This window comes from Coregonus lavaretus (assembly GCF_964263955.1).
Source record: "Coregonus lavaretus genome assembly, chromosome: 28".
NCBI classification, from domain to species: domain Eukaryota; kingdom Metazoa; phylum Chordata; class Actinopteri; order Salmoniformes; family Salmonidae; genus Coregonus; species Coregonus lavaretus.
This window is the reverse complement of record NC_140015.1, coordinates 34,028,668-34,042,493: the sequence shown is the minus strand read 5'-3', so window position 1 is coordinate 34,042,493 and position 13,826 is coordinate 34,028,668. Positions and strand designations below refer to the sequence as shown.

At 43.0% G+C, this 13,826-nt stretch overlaps 1 pseudogene across 1 annotated transcript in view; it reads right to left on the bottom strand.

Annotated features, from left to right (window-relative positions):
* Window positions 1–6,991: 6,991 nt before the first annotated feature.
* LOC311103239 (arf-GAP with dual PH domain-containing protein 1-like) overlaps window positions 6,992–13,826 on the bottom strand; it is a 73,038-nt pseudogene continuing 66,203 nt past the window's right edge. The window contains exons 5-8 of the transcript in view: window positions 11,586–11,706; window positions 8,257–8,290; window positions 7,670–7,898; window positions 6,992–7,020 (exon numbers count right to left, since the gene is read on the bottom strand). The product of the transcript in view is annotated as an arf-GAP with dual PH domain-containing protein 1-like (transcript). The remainder of the gene's footprint in view (window positions 7,021–7,669; window positions 7,899–8,256; window positions 8,291–11,585; window positions 11,707–13,826) is intronic.

The following is a 13,826-nucleotide window of genomic DNA, read 5'->3' as shown; positions in this document are numbered from 1 at the left end:
CTTCTCTCCTCCTGTTTTCTGGGGACCCACTGCTCCACTGCTCCACCTCCTTCTGCAGCTGTGAATGTACTTCTATATCCAGCCATGACTCTTACACCTATCAGTACTGTCTGACCATGTTAACCCTATGACTGGCTGACCGGGTTAACCCTATGACTGTCTGACCCTGTTAACCCTATGACTGGCTGACCGGGTTAACCCTATGACTGTCTGACCCTGTTAACCCTATGACTGGCTGACCGGTTAACCCTATGACTGTCTGACCATGTTAACCCTATGACTGGCTGACCGGGTTAACCCTATGACTGTCTGACCCTGTTAACCCTATGACTGTCTGACCATGTTAACCCTATGACTGGCTGACCGGGTTAACCCTATGACTGTCTGACCCTGTTAACCCTATGACTGGCTGACCGGGTTAACCCTATGACTGTCTGACCGGGTTAACCCTATGACTGTCTGACCGGGTTAACCCTATGAACTGTCTGACCCTGTTAACCCTATGACTGTCTGACCCTGTTAACCCTATGACTGTCCTGACCATGTTAACCCTATGACTGTCTGACCATGTTAACCCTATGACTGTCTGACCCTGTTAACCCTATGACTGTCTGACCATGTTAACCCTATGACTGTCTGACCCTGTTAACCCTATGACTGTCTGACCCTGTTAACCCTATGACTGTCTGACCCTGTTAACCCTATGACTGTCTGTACCATCTTTTACCCATAGAATGACTGAATGTAAACCTCCATGTATAAATCCTCCTAGTCCCTTTGAGGCCTTCAAATTCGGCCTAACTGGTCATTTTCATGGTCCCTTCAGACAGATAGTGTACATTTTCCTGGACCACTCCACATTACCCTATGACCCCCGTATTTAACCTTATCACTGACTGACAACCCATTATCATTGACCATCTAGCTATGAGCTTCCAGAACCTCTCATGACCGCAGCTGCCCATCTGGAGGCTTCAAGAACCACTCAAACTAGCTGATCTAGAACCACTCAAACTAGCTGATCTAGAACCACTCAAACTAGCTGATCTAGAACCACTCAAACTAGCTGATCTGTTGTAGCCTATTTCTTTTTAAATTACTTTTTGTTGTTTATTTTGCTTAACAAGCACCTTGAGATTCTGTCTGTAATGGAAAGCTCTATACAAGTGTAATTTATTATTTTTATCCCTGGCTGACCCCATTATCCCCCCCCATGACCCTTGCTGTCTACCTTCCTATCACTGTATGACTCCTGGGCTATGTCCCAATTATCTCTCCTTTCTCCCAAAGTGTTCACTTCCCTTCACTGATCTGAAATGAAATAATTGGTATAAAAAACATGATGGAAACTAGCCCAATCCAATGCTTTTAGATTTGTGGTAAGTAGTGAACAAGTGCACACTTCAGATAAAAAGGTGATGTTTATTGGGACACACCCCTTATATCCTCTATCACTGTATGAACCTCCATCACTGTCTTACTCGGTCAGACTCAGCTGTCAGTTCTACTGCTTGATCTAACGTGGTCATAATAAGAAAGAGAAAAGTGAGAATGTCCAGCAGAGCTCATTGTATGAATGTATCCCTGTACAATATCTGGATGAATGTATATATTGTATGTAGTCAAATGTGTATAGTCAGGTCAATGTCAGTTGTCAGGCTGGCTCAGTATCACAGTACATATGTAGGATCTTAATTTGAGCCAGTTTTCTACAGCAGGAAAATAATCCTGCAGCAACAGGAAATGTGAATTATTATGCGGATTATAATTAATGGACATTTTTTGTAGGGGTTGGTAAATTTTTCGTTAATTCGTTAATTAGGCAAATCAAGTCTTACATTTTAAAGTGGAAATTACAAACTTTAGAAGCATTTTTAAACCTTGAATACACTACAAGTTTGCTTTTCCTGCTGTGCAGGAAAATTCTCAGCAAAAAATAGTGATCAAATGAAGATCCTACATCAGTAAGTCATATGTTCAGGCTTTTTCAGCCAACTTCAACTCACCAGCATTCTAATCTCATACAGTGGTGTTCATTTATAACAAGCATTTTCCTAAAGATCACCCATAAGGGAATGTAGTGAAATGTATATTCAACGTTAAAGTTAAGACACTGATGGAAAATGTTAGAAATAAATGTGTAGTGTCTTACCTGTCAATCAAAATAAAGGCAGATTTGAATTCAGTGGCAATTTCAAAATCACTCTGAAGTCCAATAAATCTAAAGTAAATAACGTTTTAGAAATAGATTATGGTTAATGCATACATATATTTTTTTGTGGGGGGAAATATTAATTACAATATACAAAATCTTGAATTTATTTTCGCTTGCTTTTCCTGCCAGTAAATGTTTAGTAGAGGCTTCGGTCCTTGAAGTGAGGTTAAGTGTAGACCTAGCTTGAAAACAAAGCCTTGAACCTAGAGAGAACTCAACTAAAGCAAATAAAAGCATTTGTTGTGAATTTTGTCTAAAGTGTTGTACAGTCATTTGGAACAAAATATACAATAATGAAGAAAGGGAAAGCAGTAATATTTTTGCAATATCTTTATGACTAGGGTATTGTTTCATGTTGTTTCAATCATCAAAACTCCTTTGCTGCCTATTTTTTGTAATATATGGATATGGTGAATGTTATGTATATAAAGTGTTTGTCATCTTTAAATGTTTAATCAGACTCATATCTTTTTTTTATATATTTACCTACTGACATTTCTGTTTCTTTTTTTTCTTAACCACAAATTAAGATATTTGATTCTCGTCTTTTATCAGTTCTCGGTTAATAATCTGTATTTCACAAGTATTTCTCAAAGATCCTTAATGTACTTTCAGTGTATTACCATCAACATCCATAGAAACAGAATATTAAATGTACAGTATTTACATAACTTGAAATTAGATGTCCAGGCAATGTATTGTTATACCTTCATGAGATGTTTTACTACTTTTCAGTGTGCAACGACTTTCTTCTCAAATTAAAGTTCAATACAATAAAGATTACAACAAAATACTAGTCATTGTTGGGACTCTTCATCCAATCCAATATGTCTCAATCTCTTTTTGTCACTTAAAAAGAACACATTGGAAATCATGGGACATTCTCAATTGGTTCCGTCCTCTTCTCGACTGCTAAGTCCTTTTCTCTTTTGTGACCCAACAAACTAAAAGTGGTCGCCATATGTAGGCGAGTGTCAATTTGTTAATAGGCGAACGGAGTAGTGTCCTCCTTGATAGCCTTCTCCCAGCAAGGAAGCACAAATGTATCCTCGGCTCCATGTCATAGAAGCGTTTTGAAATCCGCCACACAATCAGCTCTTGTTTTCTCGGAGGAGAAACACATGCACACGTTTATAAACTATATGCTACTAAATATTTTGTCTATAAAATGTCTGGCTACATTTATTTTTAACACTTTACACATATTTGGGGATTCCTCTGAAAATGTAATTTTCCTGAGTGAAGGAAAGTCTACTTTTATACAAGCACATTTGTGTCCACGTTTTCCACCAGGAGAGGGCGGAAGAGAGGACGCAAGGAGTCGAGCAAAACCAATTGAGATTTTCCCCATGTAAAAATCTGAATACATGCGTATGTTGAAAGTGTTGACTTTGTCTTCCTCTGCTGGTGAAGATAAGATACAATATATGGAAAGAACCTGTAGGCAGAACACCAAAATGACCTATTAGAATACTTTAGAAATGCATCCTTTCATGTTTTCCTTTAGATTAGTAATTTCTGAAGTATTCGAACAGGGCCCATAACATCAACTGACATATTAATTAGTATTTTTTTCACTGGAGAAACCTATTCAAGTAATTCACAATTCTCCCTCTCAAGTTCAATCACAGCTATACAATTAAAGTGGGTTCCTATACCTGCAGGGCTTGTCACAATGTTAAGCTTCACAACACAAAGCGATAAATAAATGTATATACATCTGCACCAATACAAAGAAATGAACAAGGAAATACTACTAGACAGACTGAGAGCAGTTATTATTCACTAGAGACACAAAATGGACCTATCACATTCAGTCAGTTCCCACTGGCCTTGAAATATATTATTCAGTCCAGTCTCAAAAGAGAAGAAGGAAAATATTTACTATCAAGTTATTTTCCAACTCCAAAGCAGCATAACATTAGCCTGGTCCCAGATCTGTTTGTGCGGTTTTGCCAACTTGATTTGACAATGGCCATAGGTCTTACCAAGACAGCATGAACAGATCTGGGACCAGGCCAGTATAGCATATCATTTAACAAACAAGGTCCACATCACGCCCGTACATTCAGTCCAGGAGCCAACATTACACATCTACTACTTGTATCTCTTTTGTAAAATGTCAAGTTATTTTCTCACGACAAATGTAGGACAGATTAGTTAGGAGAACATTCACATGACTTTGCATTGGGCCAAGTATTGCACCTTGTCATCAATGACCTCAAATACTAATCTGCACTATACTGCCTTTGCACTATGTACACCTCCGTACAACACTGTATCCATAGCAGCAACCCTCCCTCTGCTTATATATATATATATATATCCCCTCTGTAAATGGTTTATTCCCACTGTAATCAGCCTATACTCCAGAGTTTGATGTTTTATGGTTACTGTTCCGATGTTGTATATTCTGTATGATGTCTATGTGTCTACTGTTGGCAGCACTAAGCCAAATTCTGGGTATATGTAAATGTACTTGGCGAATAAAGCTGATTCTGATTAACAGTGTGTGCGTCCAAAATGGACCCATATTCCCTATACTGCACTACTACTACCAGAGCCCTATAAAGGTGCTTTATAGGGAATAGGGTGCCATTTCAGACGTACACCTGAGTCCAACTGCATGACATGGAAAGATAAAGTGACTTAGAGGGTGGAGTTGGCACAGAGCTGAGTCTGGAGATACATGAGGCAGGAGGATCATAGAGTTGGGTAGTGGGTGAGGTTGGCACAAAGTTGAGTCTGGAGATACATGAGGCATGATCAGAGAGCTGGGTAGAGGGTGAGGTTGGCACAAAGCTGAGTCTGGAGATACATGAGGCAGGACCATAGAGTTGGATAGAGGGTGGGGTTGGCACAAAGCTGAGTCTGGCAATACATGAGGCAGGACCATAGAGTTGGATAGAGGGTGGGGTTGGCACAAAGCTGAGTCTGGAAATACATGAGGCAGGATCATAGAGATGGATAGAGGGTGCACTTGCCAGAAAATCTGTTTTAGCATGTGCAGCGCCTAGTGCTGAGCCATTAACCGAAATGTCGGTTATTTTCCGGTTTTTAAACAACCATTTTGTTCAGGGTTTTTTCTGTGAGCTCAATGCGCACGTTGCACAGTTTTCTAGAGATAAATTAGATACAGCCTGAACTGTGCGATATAGTAGGGAGATTTAGTTTCCAACAGGGCTAATATTCTACATAGTTTAGCGCATAAAACGTGGTAATTAACTACAATGACCATAATCCATTGCGTATCTACTTGTCCGGTCTGTGTTTCTTTTATGCCTGCTACATTATCTAAGTGATTGATAGTTGGTATTCAGCAGTAATAAAAGTATGCCCTATTTACTTTGAGGAACTACAAAATAGTGATTTTGTCAGACAGCATAGGCAGCAGCTCTATAGAGATGAGATGATGACTTTGAATTAAATAATAAAGTAATCAAATAAAACAAATGTAAATACACAACAACTGGAATATTTTATTAAAGTAAAGTAATGTGAATAAATTATGGTTAATAAGTGATAAGCAGTAATGGGCAGTCACTCCCATCATGGGACTTTTATTAATTGTTTTATTCTGTGTTGTTACAGCATTCAACCCACATAATGCATAGTGCATTTCATGTTTAAAAAAATTATCGAAATCTAAAACGGTGATTATTTTCTTATAATCCAACCGAAACTGAACTGACCTCAAAAAGCACTAATCGCTCAGCACTGGCAGCGCCATTGAAGGATATGTAGTCAACTTGGTGGGACTTCCTATGAGTTAAGGAGGTCAACATAATCCCAGGCTCTCTTTCCAACTATACGGAACAAAAATATAAACGCAACATGTAAAGTGTTGGTCCCATGTTTCATGAGTTTAAATGTTCCCAGAAATCTTCCATACTCACAAAAAGCTTATTTCTCTCAAATTCTGTACACAAATTAGTTTACATCCCTGTTAGTGAGCATTTCCCCTTTGCCAAGATAATCCATCCACCTGGCATATCAAGAAGCTGATTAAACAGCATGATCATTACACAAGTGCACCTTGTGCTGGGGACAATAAATTACCACTCTAAAATGTGCAGTTTTGTCATACAACACAATGCCACAGATGTCTCAAGTTTTGAGGGAGCATGCAATTGGAATGCTGACTGCAGGAATGTCCACCAGAGCTGTTGCAAGTGAATTGAATGTTCATTTCTATACCAATGTCGTTTTAGAGAATTTGGCAGTATGTCCAATCGGCCTCACAACCGCAGACCACGTGTAACCACGCCAGCCCAGGACCTGTACATCCGGCTTTTTCACCTGCGGGATCGTCTGAGACCAGCCACCCGGACAGCTGATGAAACTGAGGAGTATTTATGTCTGTAATAAAGCCCTTTTGTGGGGAAAAACTCGTTCTGACCCATGGCTGCTCCCCTGTCCAGTCGTGAAATCCATAGATTAGGGCCTAATTTATTTATTTCAATTGACTGATTTCCTTATATGAACTGTTTATATTTTTGTTCATTATATAGATATGGCAGGATTTTGGGTAAGGCGAGCAGAGGATTATGGAAACAGGACAGTAACACCCCCCTCTGGAGTCCTGGGGCTCTCTCCCCTATTTTACTGCTCTGTGTGGTTTATCCTTAAATGTATCATAATTTTTCTCCAGATGAGGAGGAGAAGGATCCTATTTGTCCAGCCTCCACTCCATCCTCCAGTCCAGCCTCCAGTCCAGCCTCCCTCTTTTTCTTTATTGTCCTCCTCCTCTCAGAGCACACAGGGGAAGGTCCACTCTCAGGGCTTGTGCTTAAAGTGGGCTTCCACTGCAGAGAGAGAGAGAACGAGAGAGATGAGAGAGAGAGGAGAGAGAGAGAGAGAGAGAGAGAGGGAGAGAGAGAGAGAGAGAGAGAGAGAGAGAGAGAGAGAGAGAGAGAGAGAGAGAGAGAGAGAGGGAGAGAGAGAGAGAGAGAGAGAGAGGAGAGAGAGAGAGAGAGAGTGAGAGAGAGAGAGAGAGATAAATCAATTACTGAACCAGGTACCAGAAGAAATCAACTGTGTAAAATAGAGTGGCTCAGCTCCACATAAACTATCATAGCCTCTACTGCCATGAACACAGTGGCAGCATATAGCTATCAATTCACCAATCATCAGAAGGGCATCAAATATATTGGTGAGAAATATCCACCAATGGACACCTTACTCAACATATCACCCATAGTAAAAGACCCCACATTTTATTAAACTAGGGGTCGGCAGGTAGCCTAGTGGTTAAGAGTGTTGGGCCAGTAACCGAAAGGGCGCTGGTTTGAATCCCCAAGCTGACTAGGTGAAAAATCTGTTGATGTGCCCTTGAGCAAGGCACTTAACCCTAATTGCTCTTGTAAGTCGCTCTGGATAAGAGCGCCTGCTAAATGTAGAAAATGTATATGTTTTCCTTGGCCAAATCCTGGGTAGAGCCATGTGAGTGGTTACCTGCATATTCCTGGGGCAGCATAGGTCGGTTCACCACGCCCTGAAAGGCAGCCATCCAATCCTGCTGCTCCTCCTCGGTCTCACACGCAAACAGGAACTTCCTGTCGGGCGTTACTATGGTGATGCCAAACTGCCAGTGGTAGCCCTGGGTGGACGGGGGAAGGCTGGGCAGCACAGTGTAGCTGTTCTCCTAACTACCAATGAACACCTCACCGCGCGCATAGGCATCCTCACAAAGAAACAGAGAGGAGACTCAGTGTGTGGGGGAGAGGTCTGTGTGTGTCTGACCAACCACATTGTTTATGAGGTCCAATAAATAATTGGAATGTTTGTTTGCATAATATGACATGCAAATAACATTAGTTCAGTACCACTGTACTATAAGTGCCATAATGCATAAGTACCAATGAACTGCTTATAATGGGTATTATCAATTTATTATCAATCAGAGCTATTATCAGTCATTTTGGAGCCTGTTGAACTGTTAGCCCTAAATAAAGTGTTACTAATAGTTATTTACTGAAATGGTACAGCACCATCTCTTTTTCCAATGACATTGCACCTAATTTATCCACTGACTATCTTACCAGAGGATCCTTGAAGTACATGAGTCTCCTGTCACTGAACAGGATTCAGTGGTGAAGCTGGGGTCCAGTGGATTCTGTGTGTGTGTGTGTGTGTGTGTGTGTGTGTGTGTGTGTGTGTGTGTGTGTGTGTGTGTGTGTGTGTGTGTGTGTGTGTGTGTGTGTGTGTGTGTGTGTGTGTGTGTCGTGTGTGTGTGTGTGTGTGTGTGTGTGTGTGTGTGTGTGTGTGTGTGTGTGTGTGTGTGTGTGTGTGTGTGTGTGTGTGTGTGTGTGTGTGTGTGTGTGTGTGTGTGTGTGTGTGTGTGCGCGTATCTAAACTCCCAGGTCACCATCCTCTGTGATGTGCTGAGGCAGGGTCAAGGTGGTGATGTCTGTCGTCTTGGCCTTTAGCTACCATGAATAATTCACCTTGAATTGTCTCAGCAGAGATCAATTGCTTCCTCCAACATTACGAATCGATGCTGAAATCAACACTCTGCCCTATTCAGCAAGCACACACACACACACACACACATCCACACCATGGCTCTGTGCTCCCTGTCTGTTCCTGTCACTGGCCTCTCTGTCCTCACTCAGTCTCAGTCAACTAGGAGCAGAACTGCACTGTCACTGCCCTACACCACACACACACACACACACATCGTACTGTCAACTCTACCAACACAGCAATGAGTCACACATGGACACACACACGCAACACACACACACACACACACACACACATACACACACACACACACACACGTGAATAGAGTATTACTATCAAACTATCAAATCCCATTACACTGCAATGCACTAAAAGACAGACAACAGGGTGAAAGAATGAGACGGAAGAATGAATAGCAGAGTGTCAGTTAATCTCAGTTAATACTGCTGTGAAAGTGTTCCATTCTCCTTAAGGCTTTTGCAGACTGCACCATTTTAGCTGTCTTATGCCAACATTTTGCCGTCTCAGACAAATTGTCCACGTCGTGGGCAAATTCTTAGGTCGTAAATGATTTTCGGACGTCTTGGCTCATTCAGTGTGACAGGGTCCGATTAAGTACCACTACGTGCGGTCGTAGGCTCCAACAAAGTTCTGGCAGTGTCAGGATTTTTTCACCTTTATCGTGTAGTGTGTGGCTGGTGTTACGAGCCGACCCCGGTGACTGACCAATAGGAAGACGGCTGGCACTGAGTATGCACACAATAATACGATTATTGTGAATAGTCAGATTAATATAATAATTTGATTTAAAAGTCTACATGCTGTGCAAGAAGAACGATTTCCCTAATAATCCTGTTTACACGACACATCTGAAATCAGGCTACCAAATGGAAAAAATCAGCAATCAAAATAAACGTTCTACCACAGCGACCATGTTATTTTGATTCTGAGTTCGGACAAAAGGTTTGTATGTGAAAACTATTTCTAAGATGCATACTTTCAGTTCACTCATGCATAAGCATAGAGAGAGGCTTGCGCTGATGGTGCTGGCACATGGGCAGATCAAATACAACGCTGCAGTTTACGTAGCCTACGTCTGCTGATGTCGCCAATCACAGAACTGAAGCAAATCGTACAATCTTGCCAGGTTGATGTCAAGATTTTTTATTTGTTAACATCGCACAGTGTGACGTGATAATCATAAAAGACTGAATCTGACGTACAGTCTGCAAAGGCCTTTAGGGAAACCGTGCTGGAAGTAAGAAACACAAGTATTCCCTTTCTTCTTCCATCCCTCTCTTCTGTCCTCCCTCTCTCCACCCTACCTCCCCTCTGTCTCTCTCTGTCCTCCCCTCTCTCCATCCCTACCTCCCCTCCCCTCTCCCTTCTCTCCTCCCTCTCTCTCCATCCCTACCTCCCCTCCCTCTCCCTTCTGTCCCTCCCTCTCTCCATCCCTACCTCCCCTCCCTCTCCCTTCTGTCCTCCCTCTCTCCATCCCTACCTCCCCTCCCTTCTGTCCTCCCCTCCTCTCCATCCCTACCTCCCCTCCCTCTCCCTTCTGTCCTCCCTCTCTCCATCCCTACCTCCCTCCCTTCTGTCCTCCCTCTCTCCATCCCTACCTCCCCTCCCTCTCCCTTCTGTCCTCCCTCTCTCCATCCCTACCTCCCTCTCTTCTGTCCTCCCTCCCTCTCTCCATCCCTACCTCCCTCTCCCTTCTGTCCTCCCTCTCTCCATCCCTACCTCCCCTCTCTCTCTCTTCTGTCCTCCCTCTCTCCATCCCTACCTCCCTCCCTTCTGTCCTCCCTCTCTCCATCCCTACCTCCCTCTCTCTTCTGTCCTCCCTCTCTCCATCCCTACCTCCCCTACCTTCTGTCCTCCCTCTCTCCATCCCTACCTCCCTCTCTCTTCTGTCTTCCCTCTCTCCATCCCTACCTCCCTCTCTCTTCTTTCCTCCCTCCCTCCATCCCTACCTCCCCTCCCTTCTGTCCTCCCTCTCTCCATCCCTACCTCCCCTCCCTTCTCTCCTCCCTCTCTCCATCCCTACCTCCCTCTCTCTTCTGTCCTCCCTCTCTCCATTCCTACCTCCCTCTCTTCTTTCCTCACTCTCTCCATCCCTACCTCCCCTCCCTTCTGTCCTCCCTCTCTCCATCCCTACCTCCCCTCCCTTCTGTCCTCCCTCTCTCCATCCCTACCTCCCTCTCTCTTCTGTCCTCCCTCTCTCCATTCCTACCTCCCTCTCTCTTCTTTCCTCCCTCTCTCCATCCCTACCTCCCTCTCCCTTCTGTCCTCCCTCTCTCCATCCCTAACTCCCCTCCCTTCTGTCCTCCCTCCGTCCATCCCTACCTCCCTATATATTCTGTCCTCCCTCTCTCCATCCCTACCTCCCCTCCGTCTCTCTTCTGTCCTCCCTCTCTCCATCCCTACCTCCCCTCCCTCTCTCTTCTGTCCTCCCTCTCTCCATCCCTACCTCCCCTCCCTCTCTCTTCTGTCCTCCCTCTCTCCATCCCTACCTCCCCTCCCTCTCTCTTCTGTCCTCCCTCTCTCCATCCCTACCTCTTTCTCTTCATCCCTCCCTCCATCTCTTCTTGGTGTAGTGATGAAGTCATCATGCTCTGGTCAGGAGAGAGAGAGAGAGAGAGAGAGAGAGAGAGAGAGAGAGAGAGAGAGAGAGAGAGAGAGAGAGAGAGAGAGAGAGAGAGAGAGAGAGAGAGAGAGAGAGAGAGAGAGAGAGAGAGAGAGAGAGAGAGAGAGAGAAATAGAGAGACAGATAGAGAGACAGATAGAGAGAGAAACAGAGAGACAGATGGACAGATAGAGAGAGAAACAAAGAGACAGATAGACAGATGGAGATAGACACATAGAAAGAGAAGTGTTGACAGTCACGGGACACTGGGGATAACAGGACCCTGTCACCCAGAACACACCCACCATCCAGCCACTGGCACTGGCCTGATCCTGGTACAGCCACCTCTCTACAGTACCACCCGCGCTAACAGAGATCACAGTTGACAGACCCCAGGTCAGATCTAACACCAGAGTCAGCTGAGACAAGAGTCACTGGCAGTAGGAGTGTGAGTGACCATGTTAAAGAGATAGTTTGGATTTTTCTGACTTCCACGGAGTCAGATGAACTCATGGATACCATTTTTATGGCTCATTCATCACAAAACCCACTGATATTGCCAACTACTTTAATGATTTTTTAATTGGCAAGATTAGCAAATTTAGGCATGACATGCCAGCAACAAACGCTGACACTACACATCAAAGTATATCTGACCAAATTATGAAATACAAGCATTGTAATTTTGAAATCCGTAAAGTGAGTGTGGAAGAGGGGAAAAAATGATTGTTGTCTATCAACAATTACAAGCCACCGGGGTCTGACAACTTGGATGGAAAATTACTGAGGATAATAGCGGATAATATTGCCACTCCTATTGGCCTATCTTCAATTTAAGCCTACTAGAAAGTGTGTGCCCTCAGGCCTGGAGGGAAGAAAAAGTTATTCCCCTACCTAAGGATAGTAAAGCCCCTTTTACTGGCTCAAATAGCCGACCAATCAGCCAGTTTGTAAACTTTTGGGAAAAATTATGTTTGACCAGATACAATGCTATTTTACAGTAAATAAATTGACAACAGGCTTTCAGCATGCTTATAGAGAAGGACATTCAAGAAGCACAGCACTTACACAAATGACTGATGATTGGCTGAGAGAAATTGATGATAAAAAGATTGTGGGGTCTGTTTTGTTAGACTTCAGTGCGGCTTTTGACATTATCGATCATAGTCTGTTGCTGGAAAAACTTACGTATGAGTATGAGTAAAGCCAGTATGCGGATGACTCAACACTATACATGTCAGCTACCACAGCGACTGAAATGACATCAACACTTAATAAAGAGCTGCAGTTAGTTTCAGAATGGGTGGCAAGGAATAAGTTAGTCCTAAATATTTCAAAAACTAAAAGCATTGTAGTTGGGACAAATCATTCACTAAATCCTAAACCTCAACTAAATATTGTAATGAATAATGTGGTAATTGAGCAAGTTGAGGAGACAAAACTGCTTGGAGTAACCCTGGATTGTAAACTGTCATGGTCAAAACATATTGATACAACAGTAGCTAGGATGGGGAGAAGTCTGTCCATAATAAAGCGCTGCTCTGCATTCTTAACAGCACTATCAACAAGGCAGGTCCTACATGCCCTAGTTTTGTCGTACCTGGACTACTGTTCAGATGTACACAGAGAGCTAACATTAATAATATGCATGTCAATCTCTCCTGGCTCAAAGTGGAGGAGAGATTGATTTCCTCACTACTTGTATATGTGAGAGGTATTGACATGTTGAATGCACCAAGCTGTCTGTTTGAACTACTGGCACACAGCTCGGACACCCATGCATACCCCACAAGACATGCCACTAGAGGTCTCTTCACAGTCCCCAAGTCCAGAACAGACTATGGGAGGTGCACAGTACTACATAGAGCCATGACTACATTGAATTCTATTCCACATCAAGTAACTCATGCAAGCAGTAAAATTAGATTTGTAAAAACAGATAAAAATAGACCTTATGGAACAGCGGGGACTGTGAAGCAACACAAACACAGGCACAGACACATGCATACACACACACGATAACATACCCACTATACACACACGTACACGTGGATTTTGTGTTGTAGATATGTGGTAGTAGAGTAGGGGCCTGAGGGCACACACTTAATATGTTGTGAAATCTGTTGAGAATGTATTGTAATGTTTTAAAAAATTTGTAACTGCCTTAATTTTGCTGGACCCCAGGAAGAGTAGCTTCTGCCTTGGCAGCAGCTAATGGGGATCCATAATAAATACAATACAAATGTATCTGCATTCATTATGAAGGAAGTTATTTTCGCGATGTATTTTAGCGAGCCAATGCTAATTGGCGTTAGCACAAATACTAACATGCTCCCCAGAGTCCAGCTTCATACTGGACGCAGATACATAAAAATGGTATCCACGAGTTCATCTGACTCTGGGGAAGTCAGCAAAATCCAAACTATCCCTTTAAGGCTGATTCCTCTGTGGTGGCAGAGAGGATAGAGAACAGAGACACTCATCAGAGAGATAATGATGATGCCCGACTATATGATGACTGAC